This window comes from Phoca vitulina, unplaced genomic scaffold (genome assembly GCF_004348235.1).
Source record: "Phoca vitulina isolate PV1807 unplaced genomic scaffold, GSC_HSeal_1.0 scaffold48, whole genome shotgun sequence".
Classification (NCBI taxonomy): domain Eukaryota; kingdom Metazoa; phylum Chordata; class Mammalia; order Carnivora; family Phocidae; genus Phoca; species Phoca vitulina.
In genome coordinates, this window is record NW_022589751.1 from 9,540,077 (window position 1) to 9,551,670 (window position 11,594).

Here is an 11,594-nt window from a genome sequence, read left to right on the forward strand (position 1 = left end):
TTTTTTTTTTTTTTGACAGAGACACAGCGAGAGAGGGAACACAAGCAGGCGGAGTGGGAGAGGGAGAAGCAGGCTCCCCACTGAGCAGGGAGCCCGATGCAGGGCTCGATCCCAGGACCCTGGGACCATGACCTGAGCCGAAGGCAGACGCCTAATGACTGAGCCACCCAGGCGCCCCGTTACTGGTCCATTTTGCTCATGAAACAGATTACCCTCTGGGTGGCTCAGTGGTTAAGTGTCCGACTCTTGATTTTGGCTCAGGTCCTGATCTTAGGCCCCTGGGATCGGGCCCTCATTGGGCTCCTCGCTCAGCACGAGTCTGCTGGAGTTTCCCCCCCAACCCCTGTGCTCTCGCTAATGCTCACATGCACACTCTCTCTCTCTCTCTCACATCTTTTTTTAAAAAATTACCCTTTTAGTAATAGTAAAAATTCATTATTTTGTTTTATGCTTTTATCCTTGAATTCTTTGTCTGATATTATTATTGCCACCTGGTAATTTATTGCTTTCTTTTTTCTAATGTTTTTCTCTTTGCCTGCCTCTTCAGTTTCAACATATCTTTGTCACTTTAAGCTCATTATAAACTGTATATTGCTATACCCTATGTGACAATGTTTTCACTTAATTAATCCAGTCAATTAATATTTATCATAATGTGTACCTGTTTGGTATTATTCCTGAAGTTGTTTTTTGTGTTTCTTGTTTAGTATGCTTGCTTTTTGTTTAATTTTTAATTTTATTTACTTTCATAGTTGACCTTTTTTGTTACTGTTCTTTATTTCCTCCTGTGGTTTGGAAATTCTTCAGCTTTACTCATACATTTTAAGCAAATTTATCTTAAACCTACATTTTTTTTTAAAGATTTTATTTATTTATTTGACAGAGAGAGACACAGCGAGAGAGGGAACACAAGCACGGGGAGTGGGAGAGGGAGAAGCAGGTTCCCCGCTGAGCAGGGAGCCCAATGCAGGGCTTGATCCCAGGACCCTGGATCATGACCTGAGCCGAAGGCAGATGCTTAACGACTAAGCCACCCAGGCGCCCCAAACCTACATTTTCTTAACATCAAAGATTAATGACTATTATAAATTGCCTCCTTATCTCACATACACACTTGATTTTAACATACTTAAGCATATCTTATTCTTACTTCTTCACCTAAGATTTCGTTGTAATAATTTGGGGTGTTATTCCTAAATCATTCATTTTAAAAACTATATTGTGTTCATCTATTTAAAGAGTTCTTTTTTATCCATTATATTAAAATGAACCCCTGTGTTAGTAACAATTGTTTACACTTAACTGTTAATTTTACTGGTATATTGCTTACCATTATTTTTTATATAAACAGTGTTTTCTTAGGAGGTCCTTGTTCTGAATCATTTTTTATTAGCTGAACTACTTTAACTCTTACCCCAGAGTGAATGCTGTCCTGCTTTTCAAATCAGAGCATATCTAGTAATTTCTTTTACCCATGTCTTTGAATAATAGACTGGCTAAAAAAGTGTTTTGTTTTTGTTTTATACTCAGAATTTTGTAAACATACCTCCATTGGCTTTTAGCATTTCCTTTTACTAATGAAATGACTGGCAGTCTAAATCTCTTTTCTCTTATTCTAAGTAAGAAAAGGAAAGTTTTTCCCTTATTTGGAGTTTTTAAACTTTTATTCTTGAAATTGAGTTATTTTTACCAGGAAAGTACTATATATACATGCTTTTCCCCCCCCTGAGTATTCTGCCTCAGTATTTCTCAGAGCCCCTTTGCTATGAAGACTCAAGATAGTATTCAACATTGGAAAGTTTTCTTCTTCTTCTTTTCTGCTTTCCTTTTTGAAAATTTATATTCTTTGCTTTTTTCTTGTTCTGGAAATTGTGTTTTACATTATTGAATTCCCTGGCCACTTCATGATTTCTGTGTCTTCAGATTCACTATATATTATGAGGACATTTCTTTAGTTTTTTAGGTCACTAATTATTATATATTTTTCTACATAATACCTCTGTGTGGTTATTTTGACAGTTTTGTTTTTCTTTTTTCCTTCTCTCCTAAGCACATATTCTTTACTTTTTTCAAAGTAACATGCTCTCTTTAAAATGCTGTTCTTCCCTGTCTCAGTAGAAATACTATTTGTATTTTTTTTCAAGTTCTAGTATTTTTTCTGCATTAATTCCATTTCAGTTTGGGCCATTAATTGTAATTAGATTATTGTTTTTCTTCATTGTATCTGGTCAGGTTTTTTCATCAGTTCTTGTGCTGAGTAATTTGGAGGGTGGTAAGTGTGCCAGCAAATGGGCTCTTCAGAGTGCATGGGCCAGGAGCAGATGCTCAGGGAGAGAGGAAGAACTCTTAGTGAACACAGTCGTCCAGCATTGGGCGGGGAGGAGGTGGATTGCCTTAAGTAATGAAAAGAGGAGCCTGGTTTTTGTTTATTATCTGTAGAAGTCCATCCACATTTCTTTGGTTATATGATACACTGGGAAAGCTGGAACATTAGTAAAAAGGGATTCTTTACCTTACATTACCTTGGATAAAATATAAAAGATTATATCATCTGGTGCTTTTCAGTTGTTTTAGAGCTCCCTTATAATGGAGTTCAGTGTGCTGGTGGCAAGTTCCACACCAGAGTTTTAAGCAAAGAACTCCAGACACTGTCAGTCCCCATTTTACCAGGATATTAGTTGATGATTGTTACCAGCAAGCTATTTTATAAAATAATAATACCCTATTGGAGATTTTATACCAAGCACCAAGTTTTACAAGATACCCAAGGATCTTGATGTAAAAATTGCTAATTTTCTGATGTGCTCCTAGTTTTCCTTGAGACCTCTTTGTCTCTCAAACTGCTAATCTCTATACTGGTTTCCTCAGAGAAAAGGTTCCCAAGACTCATGAACCCTTTTTTTCATTCCATCCATAATAGTTTCTTTATTTCAAAAGTACAGACTATATTGTTTACTGAGGTTGGCTATGTATTTGATATGCTCCTGTCCTGTTGTTTTTCATAACCTGCTTTTCCTGTTTTGGTTACAAATAAAGAGGTAGCGAGCATGATTGATTGATTGATTGATCTATATTTATTTATTTATTTTAAAAGATTTTATTTATTTATTTGACAGAGACAGAGCAAGAGAGGGAACACAAGCAGGGGGAGTGGGAGAGGGAGAAGCAGGCTTTCCGCAGAGCAGGGAGCCAAGGAACCTGGGATCATGACCTGAGTCTAAGGCAGACGCTTAACGACTGAGCCACCCAGATGCCCCTAAGCCTTTCTTTTCTTTTCATACATTTATGTCTTACCTGCTCAAGGAGATTTAATGCTCTAGGAAGGCTAGGCAGGTCTTCCTGTTTCCCATTTTTTTTCTCTTACACTAGGATTCTACATGCCTGGTTTTTAGTTTCTGATTAATCATATAGTTCTCAAAAACAAAAGATAGAAGATTAAAATTTTTCACCTATTCCCTCTTCGATCTAAATCATACTTGCAGGGCTCCTGGGTGGCTCAGTCTTAAGCATCTACCTTCGGCTCAGGTCATGATCCCAGGGTCCTGGGATCAAGCCCCGCATCAGGGTCCCTGCTCCGCGGAAAGCCTGCTTCTCCCTCTCCCACTCCCACTGCTTGTGTTCCCTCTCTCGCTGTGTCTCTCTCTAAGCTTGCTTCTCCCTCTCCCTCTCCCCCTGCTTGTGTTCCCTCTCTCACTGTGTCTCTCTCTGTCAAATAAATAAAATAAAATCTTTAAAAAAAAAAAAAAGGCTTAGCCTGTGATAAATTTTATTTGACAGAATACTTGCATAAACAGGGCTTTGCATGTGCAGAAAACAAAACATAAACAATTGACATTTATTTAAAAGGGGAGAGTGATAAGTGAATTCTGAGGATAAGAAAACTGGAAACCCGAGCTTCGTGAGGGCAGGTACCACGTCTGTTCACCATTGCCTACTCAGTGCCTGCCGCTGTCCGTGGTAGGTGGTAGGCTGTCAGTTAATATATATAATATTAAATAAACAAATATGTATTTGTTGAACAAACTGAAGAGTGCCTTGAAGGAGATAATATTTGGGCAGAGATGAGGTGGAAAGGCTTGAGAAAATAGTAGGAGGTAGAAGTGATGACTAAATACATCAGAATACCAGTGTGACTGGAGCTGTGAGAATGAGCACAAAGCTCTGGGAAATAAGGCTGCTAATGGTAACTTGGAGCCAAATTATAAGCAACTTTGATTGTTGGACTTAAGAATTTGGGATTTGTTTTTTAAACAAAGTAGAATTTCTCTGGATAGATAGTAGCATTGTCAAAAAGCAGTGTTTTAGGAATAGTCTGAAAACACAGTGGAGGTTGCTGTGAGGAAGAGACTGGAGACCAACTTTGAGACCATTTGTGATGTTGGATAGGAATTCTTGGGACACTAGTTAATGTCCTATAAAATTATTAATATTTCCTTCTATGTAATGTATTACATAAAGATGCTTTTTAAGCCCTAGTGTTTGAACATAATGACATGGCTGTCTTTTTCAGTATTTATTTAATTTTCCATGGTATTTTGTTATTAATCTCATGGCTTTTCTATGAGATCATGGTATAAATTTTGAATACATTTGTTCTTCCCTTATTTGCTTTTTGTTAATGTCAAGCATAGCACATGAGCCATTTCTTGTTGCTATGCAACTGTTAAATTCAATATTTAATATTCATAAAACTGAGTAGCATTAAATTCATTTAATAGAGGGTAGCAAGATATGGCTTTACAGTTTCTAATTGATAATATTTGTGAGGTTTAACGTATGTTACAGATATGAGCAAAATAGGGGTGACCTGTTTACAGTTGCTTTTTTGATCAGAATTAATTATGCTTAAAGCACCAGTCTTTTTCTTGTTTGATGCCTTTTGGTCTTTTCCCTTTCATGGCTTTTTGCTATGTGATTCAGTTTTTGCTGGTGTCTGTGTGTTATTGATGAAGTTTTTATTTTCTTATTTCAGATTCTGTTATCTTTTATAATGTTTATAATTTTCTTTTTCAAAGCTTTTATTTGCTTTTTTTTTTTGTTCTGAGTATTATTTCTTGCTGTATTTACATTTTTCCTTTTCAAGAATTTATACTTAGTATACAAGTTTGGAATTTGTTATAATTTCATACAAACCCAAGTGAAAGCATATTAGATAACGCTCTTTGGGACAAGAGCCACCTGTAATCTCCTTTAGCTAATTGCAGTGCATACTTGGTACTTTCAAGATAATAAAATGCTTTCATTAATATTTGTAAAATAGGAGGGTTTTAGAGTTGGAGACAAGCTATGGGATTCGTTTAAGGGAAGAAAAAAAGAACTAGTGTTGAGAATATCTAGTTTGTAGGCCCCAGATAGCTAGGATCTAGCAATTCCTTTTTCGTTCTCTTACCACCATCTCCTTAACCTCTAAACCCCAGTTGAACCCTTTCTCCTCCCCAGTGTAGGGAAGAGAGGCCATAGTAAATTAGTGGAAAATGTTCTAATTATAGTAGGCAAATAATAAACAGGCACAGATAACTCCAATTTGCTTGAATAGGTAGCTTGATTTTGTTAATGTCCTTGGAATAATTTTGATGGGAAGAAATTAAAGAGAGTTGAAAAACAATTGCTCCTTCATAATAAATGAAAAATCTAGAATCTAGAAAACAGTGTAGAAAAATCAGCTGTTTAACTACAGTGTAGATAATGCAAACTCTAGAGATTACTCTATTGAAAAAATGCCTTAATACTGTGGACAAAAAAATCCCTTACACTGCATTATTATTCTTAAATTTCAATCTTTTTTATTTTTTATGATCTTATTTCTAAGTAATGTCTACACAGCATGGGCCTCAGTCCTACAACCCTGAGATCAAGAGTCTCATGCTCCACTGACTGAGCTTGCCAGGCATTCCTGTATTATTTAATGAGATAAAATACTGTCTCTTTTTTTTTTTTTTTTTTTTAAGATTTTATTTATTTAATTTGACAGACACACAGCGAGAGAGGGAACACAAGCAGTGGGAGTGGGAGAGGGAGAAGCAGGCTTCCCGCTGAGCAGGGAGCCCGATGCAGGGCTTGATCCCAGGACCCTGGGATCATGACCTGAGCCACCCAAGCGCCCCTAAAATACTGTTTCTAAGGACCGTCTTTTCTACCCCTTTATCTTTCAAACTCTTTATGGTGATTGTATTTGTGGTAAGGAAATGCTGACTGTGTGTGTGGACCTCATGTATCCACCTGGGTATAGTATTTTAAATTAGTGGGTCTCCCTCCCTTTTGAGCATAAGAGTACTTAATTTTTTTTATTCTTATTTTTTTATTTTTTTAAGATTTTATTTAGTTATTTGTCAGAGAGAGAGCGAGCGAGCACAAACAGGGAGCGGCAGGCAAAGGGAGAAGCAGGCTCCACGCTGAGCAAGGAGCCCAATGCGAGACTCAATCCCAGGACCCTGGGATCATGTCCCGAGCCGAAGGCAGATGCTTAACCCACTGAGCCACCCAGGCATCCCTAAATTTTTTTTTTTAATTTAAGTTTCACTCAGTTAACATACAGTCCAATATTGGTTTCTGGAGTAAAATTCAGTGATTTATCACTTACATACAACACCCAGTGCTCATCACAAAATGTGCCCTCCTTAATACCCTTCACCCATCTATCCCATCCCCCCACCTGTATCCCTCCATCAATCCTCAGTTCTCTGTCGTTAAGATTTTCTAACAGTTTATTTCCCTCTCTCCCTTTCCCTCCCTCCTTCCCATATGTTCATCTGTTTTCTTTCTTAAATTCCACATAGGAGTGCGATCATATGGTATTTGTCTTTGACTGACTGACTTATTTCACTTAGTATAATAATATACTCTAGCTCCATCCACGTCCTTGCAAATGGCAAGATTTCATTCTTTTTGCTGGCTGAGTAATATTCCATTGTAAACTTTTTTTTTTTAAAATTATAAATCTGTAAGTGATAGTAGACTGTGTGACAAAATACATAGTGCCCCAAAATACATTGTACATACTAGAAATTCAGTAACACTTTTTGTATTTTCTTAATTACAGTAACATTTTTATGCATTTGAAAGGTACTGTGTACACTGAATGCACAAGATATATTCTTTCTGAAGCTCATGCTTTAAGTACATATGGATTCATGGACCCATTGTAACTGTTTGAGCTCCCAATGAGGTCCATAGTTTGGGAACCACTACTCTTAACCCATTATTTCTGTTATGTTATATAAAGGTACAATCTGATTCCTTTCTTCTTTTCCCCTCCTTTTTCTCTTAATGAACCATAAGAAACAGCAAGATGGCCAAGATTTTTAAATTGTTTTTCATTGAGTTGATCAGCAGTATTTGAGGTAATAAATCAGAAAAGTATTTTTTTAATACTGGTAAAAGGTGATAACATTTTAAATATTTATGTATAGGTATATTTGAATTTTTTGTGTGTATAATTAGTGAGTTCTACCTTCATAAAAGAACCAGCAAGTAGTTATTGTGGCAACGTGAAATAATTACAAAGGTGTTTTTCTTTTGAAATATTATGTTATGGCCTTTTTCTTTAGTGATAATGGTGTTCTCGGTGAGGATTTTCCTTCTTCAGAAACTTAGCTTGAGGGGCGGCTGGGTGGCTCAGACAGTTAAGCGTCTGCCTTCGGCTCGGGTCATGATCCCAGGGTCCTGGGATCGAGCCCCATGTCGGGCTCCCTGCTGGGCGGGGAGCCTGCTTCTCCCTCTCCCTCTGCCTGCTGCTTCCCCTGCTTGTACACTCTTTCTCTGTCAAAAATAAAAATAAAATCTTTAAAAAAAAAAACAAAACAAACAAAAAAAAAACTTAGCTTGAGAAACCTATGATCTCAGTTGATACTCAGAAACATGCTATTTAGGTTAATCTAGAATGCTGTGGAAATTTTGAAACAATTTGACCTTTTATTGGGAAAGGTGCCTTTGTAAAAATGGAGTTTGGGCATTTATGTAAGGAGGTATTTGGGATTTTGTAAAATGATAAGAGAACCTGTGAGTTTCCATTCTTTCGTTGGTTATTTCTAGTGTTGTCTGTATTGTATTGTTCTTGAATGTGCTCTGAATTTGTATTGAATGTTGATGATGGACAAAAATGCAAATGCTTCTTTTAAATTTGTCATTGACACTCTTTCCTCAGCATCCCCTCAGTAATAACCCAGGGATCCTTGAGAACTGGAAGAATACACTATCGTTTTTTCAGCAACATATTGATATTACATTACCATAGGGAGTATTATTGTAATATGGATTTTTCTTCATCCTTTCAGGGTTTGAAAGTATTCTTGAAGGGCTGTTTGGACCTGCATTATTAAAAGATCTCAGTTTATTTAAAGGTATTCAAGTTTTTTTTTTTCTTTTGGTATTTCAAATTCTTCCTGGTGACGTATGTGATACTTTTGTGATTTAAGCCTCCGTCTCCTTTTTATTCAATTTTATGTGAGTTAAAGCTGTATCCCTGTAAGCATCTTTTTGTGTTTAGTTGATAATGCAAATATATGTATTAATAAGGTATATTAACTAGTGAGCAGTTATTAAGAATTTTAAGACAAATAAGGAATCTGTCTACCCCTTAGGGTTTTGTTTTTGTTAAAATAAATATTTTTGATCTCATTTGTTTCCTGAAAAATTCCTTTTCGTGACTGTTAATTTAGTATTCCAACTATTTTTGCAGACTGTGAACCTGAAAACATTTCTGATTGGACTTTTGATGAAAATTGTCTATTCTGTTGCTTGAGAAGAGATAAAGTAAAGGTAACCAAAAAACTTGTGGAACTTATCTAGCGTGGTATTTTATAGTTGTTATTTTTTCAAAATTTGATTACTTTGTTGGAGGATTTGTAGGAAAAGGAAGGCATGATTCCATATTTATTTATAAAAGATTTGATAGTAACTCAGTTTTGCTACTTAGACTATTTCTAGTGTGTTGATTAGCCTATTGAGAAATCTGTATCCCAACATGCATTCCTTTATTTATACAGTTCACTAGGCAGAATATTTAGCTAGATCTCAAACTGTTGGGTGTATTTTAAATATGAAATACGTGATAATTCAAGCAATGGGAGTCATTTGTACAAAAAGCAGTAACATGGATCTGGATCAAGTAGTTACTAATTCATGAAGATCTATGACAAACTATGGTTTATGCTTTAGTATAAGATGTTTCTTCATACTATTTGAGCATGAATGCTGTTTATATTCAGTTGTAGAAATTGGCTGTACTTTTGGGTTTCTGTTTTTATTGCTTTGTGTTAAACATAAATGGAGTTTTGGTTTAGAAACATTAATTGTTGGAAATATTTATTAATAATGGTTTCCTGTCTTATGTTTCTTTTTATGGTACTTCTGTTCCCTGTTTTATTTAATTTTATTTTTTTTTTAAGTAGGCTCCACGTCTAGCGTGGATCCCAGTGCAGGGCTTGAACTCATGACCCTGAGATCAAGACCTGAGCTAATATCAGGAGTCAGATGCTTAACCGACTGAGCCACCCAGGTGCCCCTGTTCCCTGTTTTAAAGCTTTGGAAACATTTTTAATTCCTTCCTCCCCCTTGTACACTTCTAACAGGATCATCGGCCAGGTTCTATAAATTCTTCCCTCATATGGAGTTTCATTTTTTCTTTCCACAGTCATTACCGTAGTTCATACCGTTAGCATTATTTCTGGACCACTGAAATAACATGATTGGTCTCTTTTAGTTTACTTCAGTCTTTTAAACACTGCTACAAGTTTAAACTCCTTCCCCCCAACCCTCGTCCCTCAAATAGTGTGAAAACGTCATTGCACACACACTCCGTTTCCAGCGACTTTTTTCATTGTATTCTGGATTTTTAGCCTAACGTTCTGTGCCTCAGTACTCTCCACAGGTCAGTCCACTTCTCTTTCTAATGCTGCCCTCTTTCTAATGTTGCTTCTATACAGTTTTTTTTTTTCAGCTAAACTAGTGCAATCATTTGTAGTAAACAACACGCTTTTACTACTTAGACTGTAGCATTGCATACCAATTGTTCTTTATAGCTTGAAATTCCCCTGCCCTGACTCTTAGCCTAAGCTTCCACCCTCCTGTCAGTATCAGTTGTATTCAACCCTTCACACTGTTGTAGTATCTGTAACAATTATTTTTCAATTAATAGTCTTCCTTATTTTGTTCCTGTTTTTCGATGTTTGTGTCTTATGTTCTTAACTACATTGTCAACCTCTGAAGACTATGAACCATGTTGTATATTCTTTGTTACCCTCCTTGTAACCACTGTACCATTATTTACCATTGTTGGCAAGTTGCTTTAAAATCTGAAAGCCAATTTAAGAGCTTTTCAGTATTCTTTTATGGCTTCCTTTTGTTGCTTACTACATGAAAGTTGTTATTGTGACTATCGAGGATGGTCTGTTATCATTGAATTAATGTGGAGAGTGTTTTGAAATTTAATGTGGTTTGAGAAAGACCATAAATTAAGCAAGTATCAGTGAAGTTGAAGTTGGTCATTTTAAACTGTGTGTGTGTGCATGCATATGCATGCATGTTGTGACTATTGAGCAAGTCATTTAATTGGCATTTTGGTGGAATAGAAGGAGCAACTATTAATTACCTCTTTTAGGGTAGGATTGGGAGGAAAGCCCTTCTGTGTTCAGTAATTGAGTACAGTATATTCTTGTAGTATGATTGAGTTTTCCATTGCTGTATGAGGGTAAAATATTGTATGAATATTTTTAGAAGACAGAAATAGCAAGGCATGGAACCATGTAGCATTTAAAACAGCTGTTATTGTTTTAGCTCCTCAATTTCTATTTGCTTTTCTAATTAGAAAGAATATTTCCATTTGACAATTTAGCTAGTTCTGGGAAAGCTGATATTTTCCATTAGACACTTCACTATCTTTGGAATTTATTTTTTTCAGAGACAGCCGTAACATCTATTGCGGAAAATAGGAAAAAAAAGAGCTTATTAGAAGATGTAAATTGTCAAGTATGTCTCTCTAGTTGTGTTAGACTTAAAGTGATTGAACTGAAACTTTTTGAAGGCACTTGGAGCATCTCATCTGAGAAGGACTAGAATGTGGAAGTAAATATATCCAGTGGGTTGAATTTTGTACTTTTTAAGGCTGGCTTAAAGAGTCCAAAAAAGGAAGAAATCTCTGCAGAGTATGGTACTAGCCAATAGGTGGCAGCATAGAGCATGATAGTGGAATCTTGAGTTTGAGGGTGGTGGCATGATGAGATATCCAGGTATTTGGAAAAGCTGTTAGAAATATTGGTCTGATGGTTAGGAAAGAAATGGAGGTTATGCATATTTTTTCATTTTGGACTTTCAGTAGATACCGAAGCTGTTAAAGTAAATGCATACTGTTTGTTTATATTTACTTTATAAAATATGTAGGTAAAAAATACAAAGTAGTCTCTTTGGAAAATAGAACAGGCGTTCACCTAGAGATTAGTAAAACAATTGTTGGTCTACCCTTCAAGATTCTATAGTGGTTAGAAAGCATAAATTTTTTTTTTTTTTTTTAATTTTATTTATTTGACAGAGCGAGAGAGAGAGAGACACAGCGAGAGAGGGAACACAAGCAGGGGGAGTGGGAGAGGGAGAAGCAGGCT

The 11,594-nt window shown here is 36.1% G+C and overlaps 1 protein-coding gene across 6 annotated transcripts in view; it reads left to right on the top strand.

Moving 5' to 3' along the window:
- The window catches only part of LCOR (ligand dependent nuclear receptor corepressor), a 142,399-nt gene that overhangs the window by 55,288 nt on the left and 75,517 nt on the right, over positions 1-11,594 (top strand). For all 6 annotated transcript variants that reach the window (XM_032432376.1, XM_032432371.1, XM_032432372.1 and 3 more), the window contains 2 exons: positions 8,274-8,339; positions 8,678-8,757. The gene's annotated coding sequence lies outside the window, so the exon portion shown is untranslated. The remainder of the gene's footprint in view (positions 1-8,273; positions 8,340-8,677; positions 8,758-11,594) is intronic.